The sequence below is a fragment of the Pinus tabuliformis genome, chromosome 1_2 (genome assembly GCF_031772625.1).
Source record: "Pinus tabuliformis cultivar Carrire ecotype Pingquan chromosome 1_2, CPIR1, whole genome shotgun sequence".
In the NCBI taxonomy this organism is placed as follows: Eukaryota; Viridiplantae; Streptophyta; class Pinopsida; order Pinales; family Pinaceae; genus Pinus; species Pinus tabuliformis.
Genome location: NC_142298.1, coordinates 7,626,192 through 7,638,035, shown reverse-complemented (window position 1 = coordinate 7,638,035; position 11,844 = coordinate 7,626,192).

Genomic DNA, 11,844 nt, shown 5'->3' with positions numbered 1-11,844 from the left:
TGGCCTCAATTCAGAAGCGTATGCACATAGGTTGTACAAATTGAAGTAGTGTACGTGTCTTGAAATATGTTTTAGATACTTTTGAGAAAAGAGAAGGTTGTAGCCTTCTATAGGTCAGCACCTACGTACTAGTACCTCAGCTAGTACAAAAGCTAAGGGGGTTGTAGCTCTCTGCCAGGAGAAGCTGGAGAACGAGAGAAGGTTGTAGCCTTCTATAGGTAGCAGCCTGCATACTGATATAAGATTGCACTACTACAAAATCATTGTAAAAAGAAGTTTCTAATTAAAGGAAGATAGAGACAATTTGCAGCAGGTGGTTTTCTCCCACATTGCGTTTCCACCTTATATCTTTGTGTCCATGTGTGTGATGATCTGTTTTTTTTTACTACTCCTATTTACTATTCTTATGATTAATGAAGTCCTGATGCACTGATTAAATATCTACATCTAATGAATCTTAAGTTTTCTGATATACGCTGGTTCCTTTAAACATAGTAGCATATATACGCAGTTTCCCATAGCAGAAGTATCATATAAAAATCTGATTGTGAAATAAAAAATAATTGATTTGATAATACTGATTCACCTCCCCCCCCTCTCAGTATTATTTCCAACAATTGTTATCAGAGAAGGTCCTTCAGAAGAAGCTTGATCGCTTGAAGGAAGATCTATCATCATGAGCAACTACGAAAAGGAGACATCCATCGGGCCACCAATCTTTGATGAAAGCAACTTCGTCTATTGGAAGGTAAGAATCACAGCCTATCTTCAATCTCTTGGTATAGAAGTTTGGGATATCATGGAAACAAGATACACATTTCCATCAGCGACTCCTACAGATACGGCTGGTAAAAAGCAGTATGAAACAAATGCAAAGGATGTCAATACTCTATTAGGGAGTTTATCTCAATCAGAATTCATCAAGGTTATGCAACTCAAAACCGCAAAAGAAATATGGGACAAGATCGTTCTGAGCTATGAAGGAGATGATCAAGTAAAACGTGAAAAACTACAAACTCTCAGACTTCAATATGAAAATCTCAGAATGCACAATGATGAAAGTGTGGCTAATTATTTCTTACGTATAGATGAGATTGTTAATTGTATGAAAAACTTGGGTGAAGAAATAAAAGAAGCTACTTTGGTTGAAAAGGTTCTAAGATCTTTGTCCTCTAAGTTTGAATAAAAAGTTTCAGCCATAGAAGAAAAGCAGAATCTTCAAAGCATTACCATGTCACAGCTGCATTCAAAGCCTTAGGAAGAGGATAATACAATGGGTCAAGACATATGTCAGATGGAGAGGAAGAATCAAACTTTGTCAAGAACCTTCAACGGGGTTTTGGAAGATTCAGAGGTAAGCTACCTTTTAAATGCTTTTCTTGTGGAAGAGTCGGTCACTATGCAGCCAAGTGTCCTCATAAAGATAAGCTTGAAAAAGGTAAGGAACCAATTAGATGGAACAGAAAATAGAATGTAAGTAAGAAGAGCTATTATACACATGAAGACAGTGATGGATTTTCAAATAGTGATGAAGATGAACAAGGTAATGATTATAGACTTTTGATGGCTTTTGAAGATGATGATTTCTTGGATGCTATAGATGAAGAAGGTCTTCATGAGGAAATTTCTAAACTTAAAATTTGTTTAGAAGAAAAGAATATGATTATAGATACTCTGACATTCCAACTTGCTGAAAGGGATAAACACAATGAAAAGTTAGAATGTGAAATTGTGGGACTTAGAAAAGATATTGAGAAAACAAAAGCTCTTAATCTTAGATTTGCTAAAGGATCTGAAACTTTAGATGAGATAATCAAAGTGCAGTTTTCTCCTCTAATCAAGACAGGTCTTGGGCATACTGAAGAAGCATCTCAATCACAGAAGCCATCTACCTCCAAAAGTTATCTTGAAGCAGCAAGTAGAAGTGAACAGGTCGACAATCGACAGCAAAGGCACAATGCAGATCACCAGGTAAATCAGGAACAATTTACTTCAAGAATGAACAGAGAACACCAAGTAAGTCGAAGGCAATCTACTTCAAGGATGAACAGAAGCTACAACCAACTGTAGGTAAATCATTCTCAATTTGCCTCTAGAACGAATGGCTATTATAATCAACTAGATGGAAGGTTTGATAATTGCAGGAATTTCTTCAATGGCCAATGTTTCTCTTATCATAACTTTGGACGTAAAGAAGCTCAATGTGTTGCCTACAAGACCATCATGACCAGAGAATCACGAAATCAAAGGAGTGTGACTGGAATCATGAAAAGAACCTACAATAACTTTTCTGCTCTTGAAAATGAAATAGAATGTTCTATTTGTAACAACTTTGGTCATGAAGATTCTGAATGCAGGAGTAGGTTTCGGCAAAAAACTCAGAAGGAGAAAGATTCATTGAGTCCCAAAACATGGAGGAAGAAAGAACCGCAACCAGAAAGATGTGGTATAGCCTTATATGTGGAAGGGCAAGAAAATTAATGGTACATCGACAGTGGATGCTCGAAACATATGACAGGTGATAAAGAAAAACTTCATTCATATAGTGCTTTAGAAAAGGAAAAGAGGGTCTCATTTGGAAATGACACCCCTGCATTCATAAAAGGTAAAGGTTCTGTTCTTTTGAAAGGAAAGGTCAAAGCTGGAAATGTTATGTATGTTGATGGCTTAAAGCATAATCTATTGAGTGTTAGTCAAATGTGTGATCAAGGAAATGAGGTAATATTTCGATCAAATGGATGTATTGTTCGTGATCTTGATACAAGAGAAACAGTGATCAAAGGCATAAGAACACAAAATAATTTATACATACTCAAGGGAGTACAACAACAATGCTATCTAAGCAAGAATCATGAACACTGGCTATGGCACAGAAGATTGGGGCATCTAAGCTTCTCTCAGATAAGGAAAGCATGCAAATATCAGGCGGTTCATGATCTCCTTGACATCAGAATTCTAGACAATACAATATGAAAATCATGTCAGTTTTGGAAGCAAACCAGAACTAATTTCCATGAGAAGGAAGGATCAGCTAGTAGGCCACTTGAACTAGTCCATACTGATGTATGTGGTCCAACTAGGAAGAGGTCACCTTGAGGAGAAGAATGCTTCATATTATTCATTGACGACTTTTCAAGGATGTGTTGGATAGGACTTCTGAAGCATAAAGACAAAGCTTTCGAAAAGTTCAAAGCATTCAAAGCCTTGGTTGAAAACGAATCAGATCATAGAATCAAATTCCTTAGGTCTGATCAAGGAGGGGAATTTACCTTGGATGAATTTTTTTATTTTTGTGAAGAACATGGAATAAGAATGGAATTCTCTACTGCAAGGACTCCTCAACAAAATGGAGTAGTGGAAAGGATGAACAGAATAGTTCAAAAAATGGCTTGTGCTATGCTTGATAAGTCTGGAACTCCTGCAACTTTCTGGGGTGAAGCTGCATTTGTTGCGGTTACTATTCTCAACAAGACAAACGTCCAGGTGAATAGCACTCAAACTTCTCATGAACTTTGCTATGGTAAGACTCCCACAGTTAAATACTTCAAGATTTTTGGAAGAAAATGTTACATCAAAAGGACTGATGAAAACTTTGGCAAGTTTGAAACTAGAGTAGATGAAGGCATTCTCCTTGGTTATTCTCCCCATAGCAAAGGATACAGGTGTTACAATAAAAGACTTGAAAAAATTGTTGAAAGTATTGATGTAGTGGTTGATGAATAAGGAAACATTCCTAGGGAGGTAAAATCCAAAGATTTCGCAGATGATGAGGACTATCCTTCAACATCAAATCAAACTTATGATGAAGAAGAAACCCATGAGGCACCAGAAGAATAGATAAGGATAGAAGAAAAGACTCCATCTAGCTATGTTTAGAAGAATCATCTAGAAACTCAAATTCTGGGGCAGAAAGAGGCAGGTGTACAAACAACAAGAACTATTTCATAAGCTTCAAGCTATCTAGAATTGCTCTCCTCCACTGAACCACAAAATGTAAGAGAATCATGTAAAGATGAATGCTGGGTCAAGGCCATGAATGAAGAACTTGAGCAGATTGAAAAGAATAACACTTTGGAGTTGGTTCCTAGACCAAACGATAAGAATGTCATAGGGACAAAATGGATATTCAAAAACAAGCTAAATGAAAATGGAGATGTTATTAGAAACAAGGCTATACTTGTTTGTAAAGGGTATGCTCAACATGAAGGTATAGACTTTGAAGAAACTTTTGCATCAGTTGCTAGAATTGAAGCCATAAGAATGTTCCTTGCTCTTTCTAGCTTTCAGAAGTTCAAAGTTTTTCAAATGGACGTGAAGTCTGCCTTTTTAAATGGAGACTTGGAGGAAGAAGTGTATATTGAGCAACCAGATGGATTCATCCTTGGAAATGATCCAAAACTTGTATGCGGACATAAGAAGGCACTCTATGGTCTTAAACAGGCTCTAAGGGCTTGGTATTATCGTCTAGACAAATACCTCGATCAACAAGGTTTTTCAAAAGGATTAGCAGATAGCAATCTACATGTAAAAATTGAGAATGATAAATTTCTAATACTTGTTGTGTATGTTGATGATATCATCTTTGGTAGCAATGAAGAAGCCACGAGTCAAAATTTTGCTTTGCTGATGCAGGAAGAGTTTGAAATATCCTTGCTTGGTGAGCTGACATATTTTCTTGGTTTACAAGTCCAACAAAATAAAGACGGTATCTTTTTGTCACAAACCAAGTACCTCAAGGAGATCTTGAAGAAATATGGCATGGAAAATTCAAAACCAGTATGTAACCCTATGGTAACACGATGCAGCCTCAGTGCCAATGATGATTTAGTAGCAGTACATCAACGAACCTATAGATCCATGGTTGGTAGTCTGCTCTATCTGACAGGTACCCGACCAGACATCATGCATGCAATGGGAATAGTTGGAAGATTCCAGGCAAATCCGAAAGAAGCACACCTTCAGGCAGTTAAAAGAATTTTCAAATATCTTCAAGGGACACAAAACTATGGCTTATGGTATCCTAGAGATACAGATCTCACACTTCATGCATATACAGATGCAGATTGGACAGGAAGCGTGGATGACAGAAAAAGTAGTAGTGGTGGTGCATTCTTTATGGGTTGCAGATTACTCTCTTGGTTCAGCAAGAAGCAAAGTTCAATTTCTTTATCTACAGCTGAAGCGAAATATGTGGCTGCTGCATCTTGTTGCACACAACTCCTTTGGATGATGCAAATTCTGCAAGATTTTCAAATCGCTTGTACTCCACTTATCTCTATTTTATGTGATAATACAAGTGCAATCAACATTTCAAAAAATCCAGTCATGCATTCAAAGACCAAGCACATACCTATCAAATATCATTTTCTCTGAGAAAAAGTGCTTGAACAAAAGGTCAAATTGGAGTATGTTCCCTCCAAGAAACAAGTTGTTGATATACTCACCAAACCACTGCCCAGGGAGACATTTGAATACCTCAGATAGAAGCTGCGAGTAGTTGATGCATCATCTTGCTGTTGAAATTTGTCTGCTTCAGAGAAAAGTGGTTGTACGCGAGTTTAATGAGGAGAATTCGCATACATATGTTGGTTTATGTGGATACAGTCACGTCTATGTTGGTTTTAAGACAAATAGTGGGCCAGGCTCAGGATGAAAGGAGTCTGATATGGGTCTGACAGAGACCATCTGGCACAGGTTCAAGGGGAACATACATATTTCTTCTAATAATGCATTATTGGCATTATCCTAGAAGATCTTGGTTCAAGTTCACAATAATTTAGTCTCAGGGGAAATAGGTGCAGAAGGAGAACATGGTTGTTGATCTGAATGATGATTGACAGATGCTGCTGATGATAGTTGTTGATAACTATCTGGTTGTAGATATTTTGTCTCTATGTCATGTATTTCTTTTTTTTCAAGGTCATGTAATGGCCTACTTTGATTTCCCCACTATGCCTGGGATGGATAATGTAACGTTCTTGTGTTATCTTGTGTAAACTTTTGGTGTATCCCGACTTGGTTGGGTGGATGAGTCAATCCCCACTTGGTTGGGAGATGGATGTATGTAGGAAGGTCACTTATGATGTATAAGGTTATGTATCTTCTTGTAGAACATCTTCGTGCATACCTTGCCTACAGTCAGGGGGGGCATGGACAATACATGTTGAGTCTTGAAAATGTCATTCATTTGCATTATACTTTCACTATTATGTCCATTATATCACCTCCATTTCACCTCCATTTCACTACTATGTCACCACATTCATCCCACTTTCATTATCATTGGGCCACCTTTATGTTTTTCCAATATTTATTATTTCTAAGCCTTTTAAGTGAATTTGTGGTTAAACATTAGAAAATAATGTGCATAGGCTTATACCTAACAAATGGGTTGAGATTGTTGACATGTGTAGGTTGAAAGGAGGCTTCTAGAAGACCCTTATGTGGCACTCTAAGGCCAAATTCGAATTTGGTTGGAAAGAATCATGGGATCATGAGGATATGTGTCACATCTCCTAATTGTATTGTAACTCTAAGAAGACATGTGTCTTATCAGTTCCTATTTTGATTAGGACTCTAGAGGTAGAGGGAGAGATTCATGGACTATCATTAATGAGATGGCTCTCATCTTTTTGTATAAATAGGAGATCTCTCTCCTTCATTTGTTAGTCCTTTTTAGTCTTTTAGTTTCTAGTTCTCAAGTTTTTAGTTCTTCCTTGATGGCTTTTGAAAGCTTTTGTACTTTGTACTTTTGAAGAAATTGAATAAAGCTTTGATGTTCTCAACATGGAAGGAGATGTGAAGTAGATGTCATGGAGCATATTAGGATGTAAGTAGAGTAGATTTCATTTTGTAAATATTGCTTTGTAGAATGTAAGGTAGATTAGATTTTTCATTCATGCAATTTTAATTCATGCAAGTGTGTTTAATTTTGCTTTGATTTCATGACTAATGGCATATGTGATCATCTTGTCTATGTTGCTGACCTTCATTTTTCTAGTTTGATTTTCATTAGTATCATTTCTTTAACTTGCACTTTACTTTCTGCTCTTAGATATCAAGTTGTTCATCTATTGATGGTTCTTTTTCCATAATCAAATAATTTTATTGGAGCCAAAATATCACTTAGTACAGCTTGGTTTAGTTTGCTTTAAGACTCACATTGCTGACTTGTTCATAACTGTTATCACATGATAAATCTAGCTGAAAGGCAAAAAGGTTAAGAAAAGGTTAAAGTAGTGTGATTTGTCTCCTTTATGTAGTGTCACTTAGATTTCACATTTCATTTTCATTTTAAATCAGCAGCATAGATACTGGGCCGATGTCATTAGTTCTTTATTTGATGTCTTTATTTTCCTTTAAGCATTTGATTTCATAGGTGGAAGGGGGCCCCTGCCTTGTATAGTTGTCACTTTAATTTCTTGCATTTCTTTTTCTGATTTTCATGTATATTAATGTACAGTTTGAATTACTGCATTTTATTTTCTTTTTAACATGTATATTATTGTACATAAATTGCTTTCAAGTTGATTGTAGATTAGTGATGCACATAACCTTTTAATGAACTAATGACGTGATAGAATCATCTTGTCCTTTTGCTGAAGTAGCAAGGACACTGGGTCTCATAGTCATTCTCTCATTATTTGATTATTGCATTTTATTTTGATTGAACTAGTTGTATATTTACACTTTTGTTTAAATACTAACTCCATCAATAACATGTTTTAAGTTCTTTTGAAGTGCTAAGTTTTGGAAGTTACCATTAACGACATAGGCCTTGTCTTGAAATCTTTATCCATACTTGTCCTTTAAAAGTATTCTTAAGACCTTAGAAAACCAACAAGAACAAAACCCCAAAAACAAAATAAACTATAAAACAACGAAGTAAGAGAAAGGTTAACTAAGCACATATAGTGCACCACACTTCATCAGTTTACGATACCCGGATTGATAATTTATGTAGAGCAATTTAAGACGTTAAATTGACTAGACATTTTGGCGCCGTTGCGGGGGAAGTGTAATTAGGAGACCTTATTTCTTACATCTAAAAAAAAGTTAATAATTCTTGAGTATGCTCTCCTCCTGCACTTTGTATGATCTGGAGGATTAGAAAAAGAATTGTTAAGAAAAAATAGGAGACAAAATAAACTTAAACATTTCAATTGATTCAATAAAAAAAAAAAGGAAAAAATTGAAAAAAAATTGATGAAACTCAACTGCTTTGATAGGTTCAAATTGTCCAAAATTGTCTGGTTATGCTTTGTAGTGGTCTTCAAAACACTGTATCTTGTTCTAATAAGGTTTTGCAACTTAGCTGCAGAAACTGCCCTGATTCTGCAGCTAGCTGTGAATTCCGCAGCTGTTTCAAGGTTTAGCAGGTTACAGGCATCTAATGAAAAAACCGACTACATGGGCATCTCCAGAATTGTCCCGACATGGATCCTATCCTAGTCACCCAGCTCAGATCGATGAAAAACAGCCTAAGACCTCAGTCAAAGTCTTGTTTTTAGCATGTTTTTGAAGTATTTGCTGCTTGAAATTGAAAATCATTAATCCTTTTTTTTTTACAATTTCAGAGAAAAAAAAAAGAAAAGAAAAACAATCTATAGCTATCTCCATTCCTAGCTTTCACTGTGGCTTCAATAAAAAAAAAAAAAAAAAAAATATGCCTCCCTGTTCAAGCTTTGACCTGTTGATTCCTGTAGGAGGCATTCATCATTTAGTGGCAGATTTCTGAGTTGATTTCACCTTTGGATAACTACATTATCGATTAGAAACAGAGGGTTGAATTCTTGAAGGTAGCTTCTGGTGATCCATTAAATTATTAAGGGTAGAGTAGTCATTTTTCTCCAAAGGCAAGAGCATGTAAGCTGATTACATTTGCTGACAAAAGGACAAATTTGTTAGCTGAATTTTATCTTATTTCAGGGGTCAAATCCTCTTACTGTTGGAGCCAATTTCCTCTGCCATTACATCCATCAGATTACAGGTCTACTTCATGAGATGAGTTCAGCATTCACCATAATTATTTGGAGATTGACCTGAGTTAGAATGAATCAATAAGCTCAATTGCTGCCACTTAGATTTCTGCCACCTACAAAACCTGTGATATAAACAACCTGAGCTGTAAGTTCAACAAAATTCTTAAGTCGTTGTTTTAAAAAAAAAAAAATGCAAGGTATCATTATTAAAAACAATCACTACAGCAATTGTTTGGAAACGTTTCAGATCAACCACCATCTTCTTCAGCCTCTCATTCTCATCTCACCCCTTCATCTTCCTTCTTCTCCTCTGTCTCCTCTTCGTCGTCACTGACCTCCTTCTCGGTGGTCTTCTCAGTCCACAAATAAATGGGGTAGCTAATGAACTTGGAATGCTTCTTGATCAGAACCTTCAGCCGCCTCTCCTCCAAGTATTCCATATAAAAAATTTTCAAAATCAATTTCACAGCCGAATGCAGAACTGTTAACTCAGGAAAAATGCGTAAACACAGGAAAAACGTCAAAATTCAAACGTTTGATTTGCCCAAATGGAGACGAATTTCAAAAAACTAAAACATGGGTTTTTTTTCCAGGTGGGTTAATTAGATAACCCAGAAACCGTTTGAGGAAATTCGTGGCGGTCTGGGAGAAATCTTCGGTTCTTTGGAGCCTCTTTTTTGCCGCCGCGTGAAGAAAAACGTGAGTTAATTAACTGATAGTTTGATGTGTGATTGAATTCGGCGTGCCTGAAGAAGGGGAATTCAAATTTGGTTCTATGCTGCCACCTCTACCCCATTGCAATTCATTAAGACCCGTTAAACAGTAGTTTCAATCCAACACGGCTCTACATATGATCATTTCCACAGCCAAGTGTACGTAGCCACCCGACGCTTACGGATTTGGCCGTTGATTCATCTACTCATATCTCCATTTCCCGCATGCATAAACTCATTGCCGTGTTGTTCTCTACTCTCTCATACCACCGTTTCCATTCTCGTTTTTATACACCACTCTCGTTTTTACTGTAAATCTCTCTCTTTTCTTTTTCCTCACCTCTCTGTTCAAAACCCCGATCACAAGTTCTGCACCATACCGTTTATCTACTCTGTTACAACCGTAATTCCCCTGTTTTTCCCGTGAGCATTCTCCTCAAGCGTCCATATACCACTGTCAGAGCTTCAAGTAAAACTGAGAGCCGAAAATGGGGAAATTGTTAAGAGCAGAACCGGAGGGTTTGAAATTTTTAGAGGGTTAACCACAGACAAAGGAATGGTTGAAGTTCATCCAAAAATTTAAGGGTACAATAAAGAGGTGAAAAAGGCATTTGCGCGGTCATTTAATGGAAATACTGTGGAGGTAGGAGACCAGCAGTTCACCATAACAGAGAGCACCTTGGCCACAGCGACTGGTTTGCCTCAAAAAGGGTGGTTCCTTTGCTATTTCCATGGAAAAGGCTATATGGAAGATCAATTTGTTACAGCCTTCACTCCTCCACATTTTTTTTTTCTCTTCCACGCACACATCCACTCCATTTCACAGCACTTTCTACACTCTACACTTTCCGCAGCCAATACAGCGTTTCCGCAGCTCATACAGCATTTCCGCAGCCAATCCCAGATTCCGCAGCTATTTTGTTAAACTCTAGGTTGCAGGTGTCCTCAAGCAAAACAAGTCACATGGGTAGCTAGAGAAATGTCAGTACATGGATGGTGTCCTATTCATTCGGTCAAATTTCATGAAAACGGCCCCGGTCAAAGGGAAGTCAAATTGTGTATTATCACAAAGTCGCCACACTGAGTCGCCACACTAAGTCGCTGCATGTCAAGAAAAAATAATAATTTTGAATCAATGAAATGAACAAGTTATTTTCTCACTTTTCTGAAGGTATTGATTAATTTTGGACTGATAATGAAAGATGAATGGCTAACTTTTTATTCAAGATTTTTAGCTACAGAGCTGTTCCCCAATTCCGCAGCCAGAAAAACCTCATTGTTCAAATCAGCCTATCTTTCTCATACAAAATCAGATTTTGATGATTTAAGTACCATTGGAAAGATCTCAACAAGATCTATACGGTGAGAAATATATCATTAGAGTTTGAAATGGCAAATAATGAAATAAATTGCTGAAAAGAAGCAACATCAACTTGAGGCACTAATTCCAAAGCAGGTATAAATTCTTTTGATTTTTCCTTTGAGAACTTGTTTCATTAATACAAATTCTTAGTTTTGTGTGTAAATATCATAACTAGAGAGATTGATCACCTCTCTCCTTTGATAATCTTACATTCTATTGCAGAAGAAGTATTAGTTTTTTTGCAGGTTCCAGGAAGAAGGACAAATGACTACAAGAGAATGGTGTCTCTCTAAGAGACCAATTTGTTTCATAAGAGGATGATCAGCAACAAAGAGGAAATATGTTGATGCAAAATCAGATCCAAACACTTGAAAAACTTTCAGATATTATTGTCTCCATCACATCCATCCATCACAGCCATACTTCACAATAAACCATTCACCTCATTTTCCTCCATATTTTCCATTTTCATTCACATACACTTTCCATCTCTTTTTTTCCATTCATAACCCACAAATAAAAGTAAGAGGCTCATTCACATGCTTATTGCCATTGCCATTTTCCATTTCATTTTCCATTCCTTGTCATTTTCATTCCGCAAATAAGCCCTGCTTCAATGCAAATTATTGAGTCCATAGTCCTTTGAGTCTAAGTTCTTTGTAAAAACACCTTGAGGCTTGCATGCCTTAATGGCAAGTCCTCATGCTGACAAACAATGGGAATACATTAATGTCCCTTGTTCGTTAGATCTTCTAGGTGACTCGACATCAGCAAATTCATTCGTACC